The 22115-nt window shown below is 39.5% G+C and overlaps 2 long non-coding RNA genes across 4 annotated transcripts; both read right to left on the bottom strand.

The window, feature by feature from the left end:
• Positions 1-7448: 7448 nt before the first annotated feature.
• On the bottom strand, positions 7449-8975 carry LOC311292696. Its single transcript, XR_014627780.1, has 5 exons — positions 8943-8975; positions 8773-8859; positions 8466-8630; positions 8249-8306; positions 7449-8156 (listed from the first exon to the last, which is right to left on the bottom strand). It is a non-coding gene; the product is annotated as an uncharacterized lncRNA (long non-coding RNA).
• A 34-nt stretch (positions 8976-9009) lies between these two features.
• LOC311291236 lies at positions 9010-11180 on the bottom strand. Of its 3 annotated transcripts, none has more exons than XR_014627524.1 (4): positions 11049-11180; positions 10094-10292; positions 9907-9956; positions 9010-9723 (listed from the first exon to the last, which is right to left on the bottom strand). It is a non-coding gene; the product is annotated as an uncharacterized lncRNA (long non-coding RNA). The 3 variants fall into 3 exon arrangements; XR_014627525.1 differs by having other exon boundaries at positions 9010-9720; XR_014627526.1 differs by having other exon boundaries at positions 9010-9462; positions 11049-11179.
• Between the last annotated feature and the right edge of the window lie 10935 nt (positions 11181-22115).

Raw genomic sequence — 22115 nt, 5'->3', positions numbered from 1 at the left:
TGAGCACATCTATGGCCATGTCCACACTAATACGTTTTCGTTTGAAAACGTATATTTTTCTCTCCGTTTTGGCCTTCCGTCCGCACTGACGGCGTTTTTATTAATGAAAACGCACTCCAAAGTGGATACATTTGGAAACGCCGTTTTCACGTTGTAGTGAGGACTGTGAAACCGGTGGTATTTAAAAACAATGACGTAAATTTAGTCATGTGATGCAGATTGTACCATTCATGTTTATACCAGTATTGTGCCTGTTATGTGCTATTCACTTTCACACCGTTGCTAAAAATATTCTACATTGCACACTCTTCATATCACAGTCCTGCAAAGATGACAGAATTTACTCACATTTGCTGTCCTGCGGCAATACATGAGAGCAGTTGCATTTTAGACCAAACATATGGTGACTGCGTGCGACCAGGACCGCATCAGTGAATGGTGAGATATTTTACTAAATAAAATTATCCTGTCAGAAGAATTGCGCGATAACTTCATTATTTATTTTTCCATCTGAATCATATCAGTGATTTTTGTGGGGTTTTACGCATGCGCAGTAAAGGTGAATTTAGCGTTTTCAGGCGTTTTTCAATAGTTTATCATCCACACTGAAACATCCGAAAACGCTAGTGCGGACGGAGAGCGTTTATTAACGAAAACACCGTTTTCAAATGTATCCGGATTAATGTAGACGTAGCCATAGTTCCTCTTTCCACCTGGTATTAAGATGTATTTTGGTTGGTCGGATCACAAGTGGACGACACTAAATACAGGTGTAAACAGGGTCTAAAATGTTTTGAGCTTGTCCACTTTTGACCACTTCCAGAGGTAATTGAAAACACATTTGACCGGATTGCTTTCACAGTGTAAATGCTCATGTGATCGAATGTGTTCGAACAGCCACAAAAGACCATCTTCCCTCCGCCTACTGACCTAATGCGTAATCATTATGGGAAGCACGCTAGCCAGGTGAGAACTTAGTTCAAGAAGTCCTCGCTGTAGCCTGTAGCACGATGACGTAGCTGGATCAGATCCAATACGTAGTGAATGGAGGTGTGTTTTGGCAACGTCATAGACGCATGCGCAGTACCGATCGCTGGGTTATAATGCGCATGCGCTAGTCTTAAGTGACATGTATGCTCAATATTGAATTGAGATGTTCTAACCTTTGTAGTAGTAGTACTGATAAATAGTAATACGTAATTATTGATGAATAATTATTTACATAAATGTGATTAAGTTATCCTAGTTTCTCTCGACATACATGCAAAATAGTTAATTTTACAACATTTTAAATCACGATTTTAAACCTAAATTTGATGGATTAATAACATGTCGTCACCACAAGTATTTTTTTTAATGCGTGTATATAGAACATTTTAAAATTAAGCAATTTTATTTTATTCAGGTCATATTTGCTGTTTAGTGGAAGCAAAAATTATTGTCTCTGTAATTTTAATCCTAAAGCTACAATACAATATGGTCTGTAAACAACTTAACATACCAGTACACATTCAAGGGAAAAATGCAAAAAAATAACAGCATTAAGAATTCTTTAATGGCTTCTTTAATGACTCATTTTTACATATTGATATGTACATAAGGTTCCCCTTATTTGCTCTTCAGTGTTTGCAGGACATGTATGTACATTTAAAAAAAAAAAAGAACAGAAAATAATTTAAGTTTAATATATAAACAGTCAGATCAAGTAGTTGTCACTCAAGTTGTCACTCAGTTGTCCTTGGGGCTATAGTGATTCCCATCACAGATGAAGCAGTCTGCTGAGCAGTAACCTTCAAAGTCTTTGGTTGAGTAAACCGCAAGAAGGATTCCTTTCCTTTCATCTCCAAGATAGCCTGGCGGGAAGTCTTTAAATAAATCCCCACAGCAAAGGCAACTCGTCACTTTATATGGCACTCGAAACCTCTTGTACTCACTGGAGAATGCACTCCAGTTGACAACACCTATTGTAAGAAAGAGATTTAAAGTAATAATAAATTCTGAGCAAAGCTTAAAATGCATTTGCAGTTTAAACGTAATGTGTAGAACTGTCTACTGGTAAAAAAAAAAATAATAATAATAAAATGAAATAACTTACTGTCAAGCCAGGCAAAATGAGCCTCTTTTCTGAATGATGCCTCACTAACAACATCATGGAAAAGCCTGCACGTCAGAGACAGCCAGAAGAAAGCCACATCTCCATCTTCTTTGACCACATTCATGAGGATATATCTCAGGATCTCAGCTGGCATCTGCTCAGCAATTTGTTTAATATTATTCAATATAAAATACTAGTCAAATAATAGCATACATTTAACATGTTAAAAATAAAAACATTTGGAATAGGGGAAACTCCCACCTTACTTATGTCCACCTCATCTGGCACCTCTAGCACCTGATCAGCTTCCATTTCCAATTCTCCTAAAGAAATCAATTATATTCACACCAATACAATAATCATGAAATATTTATGGAAAATGGAACTTGAACATTTTATCATCAGTTGTCAGATTAGTTGTTGCAAACCTATTTTAGTTAAAGGTAAGGTAAGGTAAGGTAAGGTAAGGTAGTTTATTTATAAAGCACAATTAAAAACAACGGGTAGTTGACCAATGTGCTGTACAATTTGTAAAAACATGCAAAAAGCAAATGTACAAAAACATTTATACAACATAATACAAATATCTAACTACTCTCATAAAACAAACAATCAACTAACTCAGCTATTTGGTTTAGACAGGAAAGCCAGTGAAAAAAGATGAGTTTTTAAAAAAGATTTAAAAGATACCACTGTGGAGGCAGTTCTAATATGCAAAGGTAGCCTATTCCAGAGTTTCGGTGCCAACACTGAAAAGGAACGATCACCCCAAAGTTTGCGTCTTGACCTTGGGACAATTAGCATTTTCTGGTCAGCAGACCTAAGAGATCTTGAAGGAGAGTATATCTGCAATAGATCTGAGAGGTAAGGTGGTGCCAGACCATTTAGAGATTTAAAAACAAACAACAAAATCTTAAAATCAATCCTATAACGGATAGGCAACCAATGTAAAGAAAACAAAATCGGAGTGATATGGCTCCGCTTCCGAGATCCTGTCAGCAATCTAGCTGCGGCATTTTGAACAATTTGCAAACGTCTCAAAGTTGACTGATTAATTCCTGCATACAAGGCATTACAGTAATCTAAACGTGAGGTCACAAAAGCGTGCATTACTCTCTCTAAGTCTTCAAATGACAAAAATGACTTGACTTTTGTCAAGGTTCTTAACTGAAAGAAACCTGATCGCACAACAGCGTTTACTTGTTTGTCAAATTTTAGTGTGTTATCAAAAATTACCCCCAGGTTTTTCACCATGGATTTACAATAAATGGATAAAGAACCTACATCAACCCAAGGTGACTCAGAAACATTAGAAGGTGCAAACACAACAATCTCAGTTTTACAATCATTTAGATGAAGAAAATTTGCAGCCAGCCATGTTTTCAAATCATCCAGACATGCTAAAAGGGGCCCTAATGAATGATTGTCTTCCTTTTTTACAGGCATATATATCTGTGTATCATCTGCATAGCAGTGAAATGATACTCTGTGTTTTTGAAAGATAGCACCAATAGGAAGCATGTATAATGAAAACAAAATGGGTCCCAAGATGGACCCTTGGGGTATCCCACATTTAAGAGGGGCAGACGAAGATGTAAATTCCCCCATGGTAACTGAAAAACTTCTGTTTGTTAAAAAAGACTTAAACCAATTTAAAGCAACGCCTCTTATCCCTACTAACCTCTCAAGTCGTGCGATAAGAATTTCGTGGTCTATAGTATCAAATGCCGCGCTCAAATCGAGTAACACCAAAACTGCCGCGTTTCCAGAATCTACAGTCAATAAAACATCATTAAGAACTTTTAAAAGTGCAGATTCTGTACTGTGATGTTTCCTAAAACCAGACTGAAATTTTTCAAAAAGCAAATTTTCATTTACAAAAGACTCCAGCTGAATGAGAACTGCTTTCTCTAGTATCTTTGAGAGAAATGACAATTTTGAAATAGGTCTAAAATTATTTAACTCATTTGAGTTCAAATTGGTATTTTTAATTAAAGGCTGCACCATAGCATGTTTGAAAATGTCTGGCACAGACCCTGATACAAGGCAACTATTTATTATATTTAAAACACTAGGACCGACTGTATCAAAAGCCTGTTTGATTAGCTTTGATGAGACTATATCTAGTGGGGAGTCTGATGGCCTTAACTGCTCTACTATTTTTACCAAACTAGGATAATCAAGAACATCAAAGTGATCAAACACCACAGAGACAGATGGTGTAGCTATAATATCACAAACAGCCAGAGGAATTTGAGACCTAATTTTATCAATTTTTGCAACAAAAAATGTTTTAAAATTTTCACACATATCCATCGACATATCAGGCACAATTACATTGGGTGGATTTATAATAGAGTTTATAGTACTAAATAGTACTCTAGGTCTATGACAGTTTCTCTCAATAATATCAGAGAAATACTGTGCTTTTGCTGCTTTAACAGCACCTTGATATGTCTGCAGGGAGTCTCTTAATATATCATAAGACACTTGGAGTTTGTCTTTCTGCCATTTACGCTCTGCCCTCCTGCAGATTTGTCTGAGTGTGCGTGTATTATCATTTATCCAAGGTTCTACCTTAGTTTTTACACGCCTTGCCTTCAAAGGTGCAATATCATCTAAAATGGTTTTGCATACAGAATTAAAGGAAAACAGCAAAGACTCAGGGTCTGAAAAGGATAAAGGTGGATCAACCACATTAAAGTTATTTTCAAACATCGTAGCGAACTCATTGATGACGCTAGTATTTATCCTACGACATAGGCGTACTCCTGGTAGAGGTTTATCAATCTGGCATGGAAAAGAAACCCCAAAAGTAACTGGTTTGTGGTCAGAAAAAACAGCATCACAAACATCCACATAACATACAGACATGCCATAAGACAAAACTAAATCCAGTGTGTGTCCATGCTCATGTGTAGGAGCATTCACAGATTGCACAAGATTAAAAGAGTCAATGAGATTCAAAAAGTCCTTCACCAGGGGGTCTGCTAGACAGCACACATGAATGTTAAAATCCCCCATAATTAGAAACTTATCAAATTTCAATAAAATTTCCCCTAAAAATTCAGAGAAATCCTGAATAAAATCTTTATTAAATTTAGGTGGCCGATAAATCAGCCCGCAAAACACTGGCTCATCCAATTCAAGCTGAAAAGTCTGCAGTTCAAAACTTGGAAAAAGTTCAGTTTCCACAAGACGACAATGATAGCTGTTTTTAAAAACAGTTGCTAGACCTCCACCCCTGCCTGTAGCCCGAGGAGAATTTATAAAATTACAATCTGAGGGAACAAGGTCGGCAAAAGGACTTAAATCACCAGTAGATAGCCATGTCTCAGTCACAAATAGTACATCCAGTAATTTCGATGTAAGGAAATCTCTCAAGATAAACGTCTTATTGCAGAGTGATCTCGCATTAACCAATGCCATTTTGATCAATAAAGAGTCACCTGCTACTGACTGTGATGCATAACACAGTGATCGAAAGTTTCGGAGATTTACACCCCTACCTTTACGAAGATATGGCATCGTATGTATAAGTTGTTGTTTGGTGATGATTGTCGGAACAATTTGCCGAAGCGATACATATGCTGGCTCCAGTGAGCGCCAATGAATGAATCGATGATCGTCCCACGCGCCATAGCCATGACGGTCGAAATTGGACCTAGACTCCATCAACAGTTTTGCCTTGAGTTTAACAGAAAGCCCGCCGCGTTTCCCACGTCTTCTTCTACGCCTCTTCGGAGGAAAAGCGCAGGGGGCTGAGAGCCGATACAGCGCCAGTGGCACAGCAGACAGATCTGGATGAAAGTATGAACATGATCCTCCTCGTTCTTTACCCGCCAGTATATCCACAGTAATTTTAATGTTAATAAGCATTTGCCGATCATAAACCAAAATAGCAGTAACATCCTGGACCAGGAGCGAGATGAACAAAACAAACACAAACAGAACAGGTACAGGTAGCAGACGGCCAGCCACACACAACGGCGCCATCTTGATTTTAGTTAAAGTTATACCTGTCTTCATTTCTTTGTGCCTTTTTCTGAGTAGCTTCCTTTCAGCATCTGATCTTAAATTATAAAAAAATAAAAAAACAACAACAAACAAGTGAACTACAGTTTGCCTAGCAAGTACTTACTCCACACAGGAAAAAAAACACACTGTAAAATACCAAATACTGTGCAAATTAACATTATTAGAGAGAGGATAAAAAACTGCTACTTCTACTCCTCCTTCACCTACTACTACTAATAAATGTGTTTTATTTATTGGAAGTACTTGCAAATAGGCTTACTTCACAGGATAATTTGTTAGCAGGAGCAAGCACCACCATCTCCTTACTGCAGCCATGTCAGACTGGAAAATATGCTTCATGTAAATCTAGTGATGTATGTCTCGAGACCGGTCTTGGTCTCGGTCTTGTCACGGCCTTGACGGTCTTTGGTCTCGGTCTTGTCTAGGTCTCGCTGTCTCAGACCGACATAGTGGTCGGGGATTTAGCAATACAATAGGCTACTACAATATCCACGACGACACAACGTTCGATAATGCAACATTATTATCCGCAACGGAACGGATTGAAGCGCGCGTCCGAGTGAAGACAGTGCGGCGTGTGCGCCCAATATAGCCTACTAGAGAACACTTTATCCGAGCCACTGATCGCAGCGGCAACGAGCACTTTGATCACTTGATTTAAAAAACACATATCAACATGATGGGTTTTAACTTCATTCAGGAGATTTTGGGTAACTGCACAACTGACAGATGACTTTGAGCGCAGTCAGCGCACCGCCAACGGTGTGTGTGTGTGTGTGTGTGTGTAACCATAGCGACAAAACGACCAACTTTCGGATCCTCCACTTAAGCCTATAATTTCGTTTTTAAACATTTTATTATGTATTTAAAAGTTGCAGAATGGATTAATTTGGAGACTCCGAAATCGGCAGAGATAGGCAGGCATTTGCTTAGATGAATCTGTGTCTTTGATATCTCTCTGTGTGTGTGTGCCCAGATAGCAATGAGTCGGCGGACCACCGTCGGCGCTCCGGCGGCAGTAGAAGCGGCAGAATGGCGACATCGCAAACACGTTGGACGGCGCACCGCCGGCGGCAGCCGCTTTTTAAAAGCGGCAGCCGCCTTCCTACCGCCTTCGTTCCGCGGCCGGCCCGCGGGCCAACCGCCGTCCCGCCGCCGTTATATTTAAGGCGGCCCTTCCGCGGCCCGCTGGAGGCAAGCGCTATTTTCGAGCGATCTGCCGCCGCTTATTCTGGCTATATATATATATATATAATATTTAATATTTATAGCATGCAGTTTATCAAGAATAATGATTGCTCAAACCAGACAAATATCCATTTGGCATTTTTATTCCACATTTCAAAGTACATTAACTGTCATTTAAACAAGATGTGTCAGATCACTGAAACATAACAGAAAAATAAATAAATCAATATACTAACATGCAGGTTTCTTATTAAATTTTGGTAAAAAAACAAACAAACAAAAAACAGCCTTACAAGCAAATTACTCTTACAATAATTGTTCATATAAAGAGGACAGCTCTAGGGTGAAAAAAATTACCTGTAAGTAAAGAGAATACTTGATACGAAATAATGTGCAGGATACCAAATAAATCAAAGTATGACATCACATTTACAAGCCATTTCTAACAATAGGTTAAGTGGTAGTAATTTATAGTAAAGCTCTGGAGTAGAATAGACCATTATAGCTGCAATGCTGACCTGTGGCACAAGGACTTACAAGCATTATTTGAAAAAAGAAAAAAAAGAAAGTAATTTCCACAGTTAGTGAGTATAGTGTGACACTTCTGACTTCTTTAGGGGTCTTGATGTTACTGACTGCAAGATAAAGAAAGGATTCCAGTTGTCAGTGATTCTGGGGTGTCAGTAGTCAGCCTAAGTGGTCGGCTGTGGGTCCCTCTCAGCTGTGCGGTGCCTTTTTCTGCCTTCACGGTCAGATGCTCCTTTCAGGTAACGCGAAACGTTAACCTAGACCGCTTCATCAGTGGCATCCTGGGTTGCCAGGTTCTTCTGGATGGCTAATTTAGAAAATACAGATCTGTCATTTCATTTGAATTGCATGAGGCCATACACATCTACTTAAATATAATTAAAAAAATATCCAACTTACTTTGAACAATGGTCTAAAGGAACATGTCTCTAAAACATGCTTTATCCCCTACACCGAGCTGAAAATCCAAAAAAGTGTTACAAATTACATTTCTCTGAAGCTTCTCATAAATAAATAAAAAATGTGAAAGGCTGAGGATTCAGACTGTAATATATGCAGTATACAATCTTAAATTTTACTTTAGATTACTCTATGGCATTATAATCAGCAAACTTACAAATTGTTCCTGGAGCTTTTTATCCTGCTTCAAACTGTTGTCAAGACACGGCAAATCTTCCTGGGTGTGTAGGGGGAGTAACAGATCCCCTGACAGGGATAACTCCAACAGACACAACATCACCAAACTCTGCAAGACGTCACAGCATAAGGGTCTGATCTGCACCTACAGGGTTTCCCAGAATAAAATAGTCAGTCCTGGTCCCTCAACTACTAAACTATGACATTTATATCTAGGTCTACTACATGGTCAGGTAGCCCCAGTGGGAATTAAACCAACAACCACAGGTGCTGTTTGCAAGTTGTACCTGATTTCCCAGTGCAAGCAAACGTCTTCAACATTGTTTGTTGAACTTGCTTCACCTGCTCTTGAAGTGAGCCGGTGTGATCCGAAGCTACAAAATGAAAGGCATATGGTAATTTTGGACTTACATCACACACAAAAAAGTACAATTTAAGAAACAGTGCAAGTTCTCACCTGCTCGTGCATTGCTTTCCCTCAGGGCTTGGTAAATCATAAATCAGATAAATCATTGGTTACCCGTAAGCCAATCACATAACGTTTGGTTATGGCGTGTGTTATGCGCATGCTCAGCCGCATCTAACTTCCACTGTAAACATGTATGATGCGAAAACAAAACCATCGAGCGAAATACCGGAGTGAACATGGCTGTGAATGACTTTTGCAGATTATGTGAAGTAAATCTACGCATCCACGGTACAATCAGCGTCTACGTCACGGCTCTCAGCCCGCCCTCTGTTCGTTGATTGGCCGGCTGTTTTCAGGCCGGAGGAAAACGGAAAGCTATGACGCTGTCTCAGACTGAGTACAGAAGCGAAATGAAATTGAGCGGAAGTACGAAGTCTGACGTAGTCAGGCTAGAGTATTGCATATTCAGTAATGAAACAATAATTGAACTGTGTAAAGCTAATGGAATGTACAACACACCTCAACACCTTTCATCCAGAAACTGCTGCAGCGAATCCCATCAAGTGTCCTAGTGAAAAACAGATTATGATTAAAGGATTCATCATCTTAAAGTCAGCATGAAATCAAATTTTACAATTTGTATTTTTATATCTAATATTGTAGTGTTTATGTAAATTATTCATCTGTGCACTTTTTTTATTTTTTATTCATGTACCCTTATAATATTTAATCAAATACGTTACCCTTCCCTCCCCCCTCGAAACGACTTCTCTTCTGGTCATGTGCAATGGCGTGAGGGCGTGGCAACTCCCCTCAAACCGTTAGTCTGCTATGAGCAGACATGGAGATGAGGAGCGCTAGAGTAAAACCCTGCTCCTCTATTCAATATTCCCTTTCACTTGGAAATATGTCAACACTGGAGAAAAGTCGTTTGTAACTTCCAGTTCATGCCAACTTTAAATAGAAGCAATAGTTTCCAAGACAAAAAAACTTCACAAATAACATCACTTACTTGTACTCAAACTCTTGGCGGATTCTGGATTACTGGGGAGAAACCTGGTTCTAAGAAAGAGGAAACAGAAATTTGATGATAATAATAATAATAATGAATGAAAGATTCCGTTATCCACAATAAACAGACAAATAAATTACACAGATGAAATAAAGGAAAATCAAATGTACAAGTCAGACCCATTTACCTGCTCCCTTCATGAACTTAAAATGATGTTTCTCCCAGGTGCTGTGTGGAGGTGTGCAGCGGATGGCTAAATTGTTCCTTTGTCTTTTTTGCGGAGGTTAAATGGGGGCCAATGGCACATGCCCTTCGTTGAGCCACTCTTGCGGAACCACTGCAAATGGCAGATCCTCCTTGTTGATAAACTGAACAATGTGAAGCATCTAAAATAGAAGACACATTAGCATAAAGTATACTTTTTGATTTTTTTTTTTTCAGGCAAAATCAACAACATTAAAATGCTCACCCCTTCGAAAAAGCAGTAATTTTCACAAGTGGATCAACAGAAAACCATGTTCAGACAAACAAAATCATATAAACAACCTACATCGTTATTTTTGTAAGATAACACCAAAAGTTAAACTAGTCTTTCTAGATGTAAAGTTTGGCTACCTACTGTAGCTAGATACATTTAACATGTAAGGTTAGAACATGCTTGAACTCAGTGTGTAAAAAAGGTGAAACAGCATGTGGTAGCGAACACTCTAATCTAGACTAGCAGCATAATTATGTTTAGTTAGAAAACAACACAAGTTATACTGATCAGTCTTTCTTGTCGTGAAGATTTTGCTAACGTTACCATTCCCACGTAGGCGGCAGAATAATTGTCCGTAGTTCAGGAACTGTAACGTTAGTTCATTCGACTGACCAATACTATCTTAAACCACATGTACTCACACTTGTATAAACATACATAACAGTTAAACATACTTAGAAGAAGAAAAAAACTCAACGCCAGGAAGAAACTAAGTAACGTTAGCCTAGCTATGGCGGAAACATGGCGGAAACTTTGCAAACAAGGCTAACTTACTTTAGCTTGACTAGTTAGGCAAGAACAGATCTTAAGAAGAAGAACTAAAAACAATGTCAAAAATGAACATAGTAATATTGCGTTACACAAAAAGGAAAAATGTACTTACTTAAAAGATCGTATATTTCCCATACAGTAAGATATTTCCTCTCTCCAAATACTGAAACCGTGTGACGAGACGAGTAAATCTGCTTCAGTTTTTTAGGTGCTGCCCCTCTCGACCGGTGGAGGTACTTCTCTGTTTGTGCTTTTACACTTTCTTAAACATTTGTACAGGTCGCAAAACTCGCAATTGCAAACTGCAAAGTAATCCCTTATACATGTAAAAGGTAAAATAAATAAAAAAATTGAGCTTGTAAAACAATGAAAGACATAACCACAATTTCCTGGAGTGACAGAGAGACAAAATATTTATAAATATTTCACTTTATCCTTCAGGTCAGAACAGGGATTTTCATGTTTCTCATAGACATTACCATGGTTGCAAATTAATAAAAAAATATAAAGCAAACCCAAGATTTTGGCCAAGTTGCAGATGTCTTTCACTGTTCACTGATTTCAAGCATTGGTGAAAAATCTAACTTCATCCATTTATTCTGCTAAATATTTATTTTAAAAACTAATCAGAATCAGAAAGATATTTATTGCCAAGTAAGTTTTACAAAAGGAATTCTGTTTGGTCTATTGGTGCATCTCAAATTGTGCATAAATCAAAGAAATGTAAAGAATTGTCACCTTAAGTGAATAAAATAATTCTATATATTTTACATATTATCGCTTCAGAGTTTCAAAGTAATTTAAATGTAATTTCCTAAACCTTATCATGGAATCAGAGTCAAATCTGTTATAACCCCTAATGGCTTTGGAGCAACAACAAAAATTGATATAATTCACATAATAATTATAATCGCTTTAAATGTGAAAAGTAGTTAAGATGCTGTCAGTTTCACTCATGGCTGGTCGATTTCAAAGCGGCTTGCCGCCAGCCGGCCGCGGTTCATTTAGACGGCGGCAACCGCCAGAGAGAATGAAGTCGGCGGCCCGGCGGCTGTTCGCCGGCGGCATCTCGCAAGAAATGGGAGTGACGTATTCGGCGGCAAACGCTTCATCGCCGCCAGCGGGGCGCACCTATAGCCGACAGCTTGGGGCCGGCGGCAAAAAGAAGCCGTGCCGATATTTTTTGCTATCTGGGTGTGTGTGTGTGTTTGTGTGTGTGTGTTGTTTGATTACAGTATTGTATTTAAGATGGTGTTAGACTAAATAAATGGTCTTTTAAATATCATCTGCATATCTCCGTTGTGTTGACTAAACATTAGGCCTAATCCAAGTTTATAATTGCGTATCTTTAATTTGATGTTACGATTTCATCTACACATTAAGTATAATTTCAATTGGTGACATATTTCTCATTCTTTAGACAGTTGTTGGAGGAGCAAGATGGTGTTGGAGGTGTTTGATGTTTTGTCAGATGAACCAGTCAGTACCAGTCATGTCAGTCCTCAACAGTAGGCTACACAAAAGTTAAGGGAGTCTCAATCCTCTAATAGTGCAGTAACAGCCGTCATGCAATTGCTACACATAGTTGATCTCACCCTGCAAAAACATTTACAGTGAGCTCAGTCACACACATGACATGGTCTGTCTCTGTATTGTTCTGCCTGTGTAGTTGAAGTAATACCATCTAATATGTATTGAATGTAAACTGCGGCTGAACCCTAGTATGCTGCTGTTCTTGAATTCATATTGCTTAGCTTCAACACTAGTCTATTTTTTTCCCTCCGGTCTCGACTTGGTCTTGGTCTTGTCTTGGTCTCGATACCCTCTGGTCTTGGTAGTGTCTTGGTCTCGGTTTAGGTGGTCTTGACTACAAGTCTATGTAAATCACCCTTTGAGAATATACTTTTTCCAAAATTATTAGTTTTGATAGTTCACCTCAGCAAAATCAAAGAGACCTCCCATTACAACATAGAGTGCGTGTTACGGTTGTGTGAGTAGAAGGAGGCGAGAATGACAGAGCACTTCAATCCAAGAGTTTTATTCACAGGGAATCCAAAAACACAGGAACAACGGGTAGAACTCACACGGGAAACAAACATAGTATAACGTTACATAAACGTAGTAACAAAGTAGAACCGACAAACACAGAAGGAGAACACAGGGCTTAAATACACAGGAGAACTGAAAAGGGAACAAGACACAGCTGACAAGACTAACGAGGAACCAGGTGGTACAAATGAACTGATGACAGAAACCATGGAAACAAGGACTAGACCAAAATCAACAGAGAACAGGGGAAAACGGATCACAGAAACAGAACTCAGAAACACAGAACATGTAACATTACTCCCCCCCTCCCCAAAGGCGCGTCCTCGCGCCTATAACATCCAAAGGGGTGGGAGGGTGGGCGCCCTGGAGGCTGACAGGGGAGACCAGGCAAGGGAGACACAGTAGAAAGCCTCCAGGGCGGAGCAGGCTGTGGGCGTGGACACGGCGGAGCAGGCTGTGGGCGTGGACACGGCGGAGCAGGCTGTGGGCGTGGACACGGCGGAGCAGGCAGTGGGCGTGGCCATGGCGGGGAAACCCCTTCGGGCGGCCATGGCGGGGAAACCCCTTCGGGCGGCCATGGCGGGGAATATTTTTCGGATGGCCAGGACAGAGGTATATGGCCCCCCCCCCCAAAAAATACTTGGGCAAAGTCCCGGGTGTCAAAGAGGGCTCGGTGCAGGGCAGCGATGAGGGCTCTGCGCTGGGCAGCGATGAGGGCTCGGCGCTGGGCGGAACCAGCGGTGAAGAGGGCTTTGTGCTGGGCAGATCCAGCGGTGAAGAAGTCTCTGTGCTGGACGGGACCAGCGGTGAAGAAGGCTCTGTGCTGGACGGGACCAGCGGAGAAGAAGTCTCTGTGCTGGACGGGACCAGCGGTGAAGTCTCTGAGCTGGACGGGACCAGCGGTGAAGAAGGCCTTGTGCTGGTCGGGACCAGCGGAGAAGAAGGCTCTGTGCTGGACGGGACCAGCGGAGAAGAGGGCTCTGTGCTGGACGGAACCAGCGGAGAAGAAGGCTCTGTGCTGGACGGGACCAGCGGGGAAGAAGGCTCTGTGCTGGACGGGACCAGCGGAGACGAAGGCTCTGTGCTGGACGGGACCAGCGGAGAAGAAGGCTCTGTCTCGATGTTCACAGACTCTGTCTCGATGTTCACAGACTCTAGCAGACAGGCATCTGGCTCTGGTGGGCAGGCGACTGGCTCTGGCGGGCAGGCGACTGGCTCTGGGGCTCTGACTCTGGCGGGCAGGCGACTGGCTCTGGCTCTGGCGGGCAGGCGACTGGCTCTGGCGGGCAGGCGACTGGCTCTGGCTCTGGCGGGCAGGCGACTGGCTCTGGCTCTGGCGGGCAGGCGACTGGCTCTGGCTCTGGCGGGCAGGCGACTGGCTCTGGCTCTGGCGGGCAGGCAGGGCTGACGTGGAGAAGTGCAGGCTCGGCTGGATCGGGATCGGCTGACTCGGGACTCGATAGGGTAAGGTTGGAACCACAGATCCAAAGAGCTCTCTCCAGGAATTCAATAAACGGTAGCCTTAAGTCGTTAACCCTCTGGGGACCAAAAACGCGCCCGCGCGTTTTGCTCGTTTTTTTTTTTTAGCAATGAAAATAAACACTAAATGCTCTGTTAATTTTGATCTTTCATTTTCGTGTAATACATCAATCGATCCTGTTCAGTTTCTATTTTTTTTCTGTATACTCACAATAAAAATAAAGTGTTTTGCTTTTTGACAAATAAAGAAAAATTAAGATGATGCGATTTCTGCCTTCTCTCTGTCAGTAAACTCCCGTTTGAAACGCGTTCGAAAATGATCTATAACTCCGCGAAAATTCAGTCAAACAGGCAAACAGACCCACGGGCATAAAGCTTGAGATCGCATCTTTTAATTGAAGTCATTTATATAAAAAACAAATATTCTTAGTTTCTGTAATCTGTATACAAAGAGAGCGACTCCAGTCGACCTCATTACGAGATGATTCACAGTAATTTGACCACTCCCCGGAGAGCGCGCGCTATTCAAATGCAAATTCTGAGAACCATTTCAGTCTGTGAAACGCCCCCACATCAGCTGTAAACAAAGCGCGTCGCGAGTGAGACATTATAGCCTTTATGGAGAAAAGTTTCCACAGTGCTGATGAGGAGAAATATCTCCTGATATGAGCAGCAGATCGCGCTGAGGAGTGAGGTAGGCTGTTTTCTTTTCTCAAGTGTGGAATAACGTTATGGAATAACGTTAGTGTAGGCCTATAAACCGCAAAAAGATGAATCGCATTTCTATAATATGACTCGCGTTTCTGTGAGATGAATGAAGGGTACATATTTGTAAAGAGTGTTTAGCCTAAATATGAATCGCGTGTCTGTGTGTGAAAGAATAAACTGCTTTGCCATAGCCTACTGAGATGAGTAAAAATCGACTGGAATATGTTGAAATAAAATGTATTTGTATAAGCAACGTAAATTAACATTTATATGCCCTGATATTTCAATAAAACAACGTTAGTCAGGCGTTAGTCACACTATTTTTGTCAAAAATAAAGTCATAGACTAAGATGTTAGATGTTCCAATGTTGGCTATATTCAAACTAATGAATACATATGATAAAATGTAGGCCTATAATCTTTTTTTTCTTTCTTTTTTTTTTTTTTACAAAGAAAGAGTACACTTGAAATATTGTTGAAATTGTAATTGTAACATTTTTAATAAAATAGCTAAACATATTTACAAGATAGATGTAAGCGAAATCTTAAATGGTCAATATAAGTATTCTTCTAAATACATTGTCCTTGCATTGTGGCTCAGTCAGTGTCACACCTGAATGAATGGCTAATTATGCAGAGTCATTATGCAGAGTGGGTGGGACATCCCAGGTGTAAACTACTCCTTCACGCCCCCCTCGCATATTGGCTTTCCAAGCAAAACCTGTTTTACACCATTTAAATCAATGTATTTTTTTTTGTGAACGATAAAGCAAGACTATTTTCACATAATTTTGAAGCCAGTACTCAAAGGTACAACATCAATTAGACAAAAGTCTTGTGGACACATATTTAATATGTGTTTTGTGGTCTTAATTCAGCCACTTTCATTTTTATTTTTTCCAATAACCACGCATAAACATTATTCTCTTAAAAATACAAACATCTACATACACGTTGCCCGCATATTTTGGTAGCCCTGTTTGTGCTATATAGAGTGATTTTACACCTTTGCCATTAACATGTTTATAAATAACTGAAAAAAGCACAAATTTCAAGGCATGTCAGAACATCTCAAGGGCTCCAAAAACACCTTGGTCCCCAGAGGGTTAATCAGCAGAATCTGGGCGAGTGGATCCTCTAATCCACCCCAAAACCGCTGCTTTAAATAATCCTCACCCCAATACACATCCTGGAAAAGATGGAGATAAACTTCCACGAACTCCTCCAACGAACTCCCGTTCTGATTGAACAAAAATTCATCCAAATCGTCCTCCTCCATATTTTGTGGGTCGGTTCTTCTGTTACGGTTGTGTGAGTAGAAGGAGGCGAGAATGACAGAGCACTTCAATCCAAGAGTTTTATTCACAGGGAATCCAAAAACACAGGAACAACGGGTAGAACTCACACGGGAAACAAACGTAGTATAACATTACATAAACATAGTAACAAAGTAGAACCGACAAACACAGAAGGAGAACACAGGGCTTAAATACACAGGAGAACTGAAAAGGGAACAAGACACAGCTGACAAGACTAACGAGGAACCAGGTGGTACAAATGAACTGATGACAGAAACCATGGAAACAAGGACTAGACCAAAATCAACAGAGAACAGGGGAAAACGGATCACAGAAACAGAACTCAGAAACACAGAACATGTAACAGTGCGTACTGTAACATTAATAGTAAGTTACATCAAAACAGACATAAACAATAGTAATGAACTTTAATTAAATTGTTTTAGGAGATGACAGACAGCAATCTGACAAAGTTATCAAAAAAAACAAAAACGTATCATTGTTATCAAACAATTCTTCCTACCATCAACACAAACACTCCACAGTTATTTGAACAATTCTGCCTTGGAGCACCCTGTTGAGTTCATTTGAAATAAACATGTTATAATTATTCAAAAATAAACTGTGTTTGAATATCTAAAGTGGAATTTAGTGATGGCAACAAGAAAACTGCTTGCGTTTAGATCATCACGTCCATACTCCTTCCACGGCCCAGGATGTAGTTGCTGTGCAAGTTTTCTACAAAGCTTTAAACCACAACAATTAAAACAAAAATGGATAAAAAAATTATAATAAAATGCTAATAAACAAACAAACTGGGGTGGAACAACCCCAAACAAATTTTTGACTCATTTATCATTGTTTAAACAATTTTATCTATGAACTATAAAATATAATTCCAGCGATTAGGTAGATGTAAATAGTTTAAGCATCAATGAAAAATTAGCCATAAAACAAAAAACAAAATGCATGCAAATGGATGTATGGCACAAAAACAGAACTACCATAATCCTGAACTAATTTTGAACTCTTAATATTTTTCTGAAAAAACCTGTAGGGACCAACGAAACGACAATCGCTGAAGTCAGTGCCGTGAATCAAGCAAATACATCTCTCTGCTTTTTGGTTTCATGATCTGTAAAACTGGCTCTATTAAGTGATTCTTGGAAGATACAATTATTAGTTATGTCAAAATATCTCTGTGTTACTTGCATTGAGGAGAACTGATCATTTAAACATAAAATACTTACACATATCATCCAATGGTTTGTAGCCCAGGAAGGCAGTAAGATGAAGTCACATCTTGCTATATGGTCCTAATACAGACAACAAACATTTTTAAACACCACCTAAAATGACCCTAGTTTATTTCTATTAAAATTTCAGTCATACTTACAGGTAAGTTAGCTGAAGGGTCTGCACAGAATGGTGGCAACCATGTCACTGTCACATATGAGCTAAAACAATGGACCTTTATGTGCTGTTAGATACCATTTAAAATTACAGTTAATTTGATTGCATATAAAGGATCACTTATGCACACTTTCCTAATCAAAAAAAAAAAAAAAAAAAGGTTCCACACAGCAGACAGGAAAAAATTACCTTTAAGTCAGCAATATCCCTGACAACTGAAAGGCAGGCGTTCAAAATCTGTAATTTGAGAGAATTTTTTTTTTATATTTGCTCGTCACAAAACAAAAGCATGAATATGCATGTAATAAAACTCACAGTCCCTTCAACATCATTTGGATGGCCCAAGGTAATAAAATCTGATCTGTCCAGAATTGTTGCTCCTACTTGAGCCAAAAATTGTTGTTGTGATTCCTTTTCATTTAAAGCATTTTTTATCTAGAAAAACAAAAACAATTGTAAGTATACTTTGCATAAAAATGCAAAATAATTCAACACACCATCTTAATTTGGTCACTGCTTTGTGGATGCATCCAGCATGCCCTGTTTGGCTGCACATTTCGTAGGGCTATCAAGTCCATCACTGAACCCCGGCTGGGGTCTGAAAAGAGACAAAATATTATGACCCAACTAACCAAGTACTATCTGACCATAACCATTGAAGGTTAACTGATCACTAGGTGATACAACTTTTTTCAGGCTGTCCTCCATGTTTTTATTCTGTGCCGTATTATAATGGTGAATGATGTTGTGCATCAAAAATGTGTGTCCTGATGGCGTGAGCATGTTGAGGAAATAATTGTTTTTGCGCATTGCAGCAAAGAGTTGCTCTGCGGTTTGAGTATTTACCCATCCACAAAGTTCTGGGACTACCTGGACTCTCCTAAGAGCATCTCTTGGGTCTTTTGTGTTGAATTCATGGAATCTGTCATACAAAGCATAATGCTCTGATGATCCAGTCAAAGGATGGCAGTTGGTATCCTCCTCCTCCTTCTTATTTTTCAACCATGGTAGATTAACTTTGAGCTTGCCTTCTTTTGCTAGCTGGATATTGGCTGTAGTTGGTTCAGCAAGTCTCCCTTCATGGGGACTGAAAGGTAGAGAATCTGCTTCACGAAGATTAACGTGTGCTGCAAGTCCTCTAGCAAAGTCGTATATTACAACATTAGGAAAGTGCTTCCAACTCAGCAGCAAGTCCGCAAAGTCTCTGGGAGACTCTGCTCTTATGTTGAATTTGATGGAATAGACTACTCCACAAGGACATGTAATGACTGCCCAGCCACCTTCAATTTAAAGAAAGTACAGTTTAGAAAATGACAAAATCATTACAATGGTTACTTAAACAAAAAACTACAAGTAACACTTCAACTATTTTAACTTAGTTTTTCATAATTTAGTTTAGGTTTTCACTAGGTTTTCATAATTTCTTCATACCATACTCGTAAATTTTGAGTCAATCTACCTACTTTTACCAACAATTTGTCAGTGGGTTGACTCAGAGACTATTTTAAACAGTATTAATTAACCCATGAATAAATTGCAAGTAGTTTCTTACAGCAAATTAAATTTTGCATCTTCCAATGAAAGCATTATTGCTGAAAATGAAATGTCCATCAACATCAATTTTAAACTCCTGGGACATTATTTATTATTATTTTTTAATCAAAGCTACAAATGTATGTATTATTAAAATATATTATTATTATTATCAGTGGCGGCTCCAGAGATTTTCTGTTGCAGGTGCTATGGGGATGCTCAAGACTTAAGAGAAGGTGCTTTGAATTTTGGGGCGTTTCATTATGGAGGTCGCATTGGACCACCCATGGTATACACATGCGTACACGCCCACATTAACTATACTCGTTCCACGACTATAAGCATATGTAAAAGTATTCAACGCAAGGGCTATACAGTAGACAGGGGCGCAACTACCCAGTGTCAGAGGGGTATGCAGCAACAATTTTGGCAATCATCAATCTGGTGCAGCTCCAACCCATATTCAGTGTGCAAATTAAACAAAGAAAAATTCATTAAACCTCTTTTAGTTACAGTGTCTGTCTTTACACTACTACATAATAATAGTTATAATATTAATCCCATGATAGTAATAGTCATATATTGTAAAACAAATGCACTGAAAAATAAAGGAAACTTTCATAATTAGTTTTGTAGCCTACTAATTTCTATACTTGAAAGAGTATATTTCTATACTTCACATGATTGGGCCAGCCCAGTGTCAATCAAGAAAAGAACCAATGGGCCGCTGATCTACGTGTTTCATAGGGTGTCAGAAAAAAAACTAACACTGACTTTTTTTGACCAATGCATTACACCGGCACTAACCCATGCGCCGCCAATTAAGCAAAACAAAACAAATGGGCCGCCGATGTACGAGTTTTATGGGCCGTTAAGACAAAAAAAAAAAAAAAAAGTATGAGATGTATCGGCCCAAAAAGCACGTCGGCCCACCGGGAATCTCCCGGCAGTCCCGATGGCCAGTAGCCTACATGCCTGGACGTCACACTAAAATCCTACCTGTTGCCTTTCACCATCCACTTATTTAGCTGCTGTCGCATCAATTGACATGCCATCTCCTTTTCCCGCTTTCTTTTTCTATTTTTAGCCCCCGACAGCTTTTTTGCTTTATCCATCTTTTTCGACGACAACTCACTATACTCGTTCCTGCTCGCTCAGCGCTCACGGCGCCCGCGCCCGCTCGCGATTTTTAAATTATTATTTAATTCCTATTTTTAACAACATGGAAAAGACTATTCAAACATGACATTAAAATATAAATATAAAAAAATACAGAGATTTCTTGGGGGTGCTGGGCAGGTGCTATGGCTATTATAGGGGGAGCTACAGCACCACCTAGCTCCCCCCTGGCGCCGCCACTGATTATTATATATAGATATTTAAGTGATAAGAGTCAGGCAATTTACCAGAAGCACCCCAAATCTGCTGGAAGATTTTGTCGTACGCTGAGCGGTTTTGCTTCTCCGTCTGCAAACGTAACACAAGATCCATCCTTGATCCCTTTGTGTCCAATCCACATTCTTTTCACAGCTTCCTCACTGCATCAACCTAAACATATGACAGACTTTGGTTAAAACCAAAATTGTTGCAAAACATAATTAGACGTTGTAAATTTGTTCTTACCTTAAGATTAAAGAGCTCATCACCTAACCTTTCCTCTGTGACGTCAAGATCTGGAACATCACAGGACTTTGTTTTTTGTAGTTTTGCATGCTCAGTGTTTAGAACAATGTCTGAATTCCGGGTATTAGGTCCAATCCAAGGAGCCCAGCAATCATAACTGGGAAAAACTACAAAGGGATTTTTCCTGCCACCTTAAGAGAAATACAGAGTGTACAAGTACATTAAAGAATTTCTTTAGGTACACAAACCTAAATAATATTACACATTAAATAACTTACTTGAAAGAAATCCCCGGCCAATCATCTCCATCGTTTCGGATTCCCAAAAAGAGACAATGTTTGTATCACCCTTGAATTCTGATGGTGGTGTGGCTATTTCACTGACTGCAACACACAAATTCACAAATCAGGAACATGCTGTTTTTAGAAAGCATTTGTAATACAATGTACACAACACATACTTACAAGGAATACTGAAGACTCCTTTCTTGTGGAGATCCATGATCACCACTTTGGGGTGATAACCACAATTGATGCATGTGTAAGAATAATCATGGCTGCTCAAGGCTTCAAAGTGGAGGTAACCATGGAGCACTGTGTCTTTGCTGGGAAATTTTGCTTTGGCAGTGGCTTCAAGTATGCTCATTACTCTGCTAACAGCAGTGTGACTCTAAGAATATTCACAGAGTATAAAAAAAGAATGTTACATGACATAACACGTATTACATGAAACAATATTTGTACATATTACCTGAAGAGCATTGCGAAAAATCAGACACAAGTGTAGAGAAAGCAGAAGGTCGTCATTGAAGTTATGGATACCATCAGTGAATTCCTGGTACCTGTACATCATGCTGCAGTTGCTGCAGACTTTGTAGTAAGTTGAAATTCCTTAAATTGAGAGCAGAAAAGTTAAATACAAAATAACTGTACACTCTTTAAATAGAATTTTTTATTTAACAATATTTACCTTCAACTACCCCAGTGAAGGTCAGAATCTTTGCTCGTGAGGTTATAATAATTGGGTCACTTAGAACATGATTACCCTCACATTCGGAGCAGAACGCTTCTTCAGGA

Source organism: Rutilus rutilus, assembly GCF_951802725.1.
Source record: "Rutilus rutilus genome assembly, chromosome: 6".
In the NCBI taxonomy this organism is placed as follows: domain Eukaryota; kingdom Metazoa; phylum Chordata; class Actinopteri; order Cypriniformes; family Leuciscidae; genus Rutilus; species Rutilus rutilus.
Note: the sequence above shows the minus strand (reverse complement) of the source record. Positions and strands in the feature narration are given on the sequence as shown.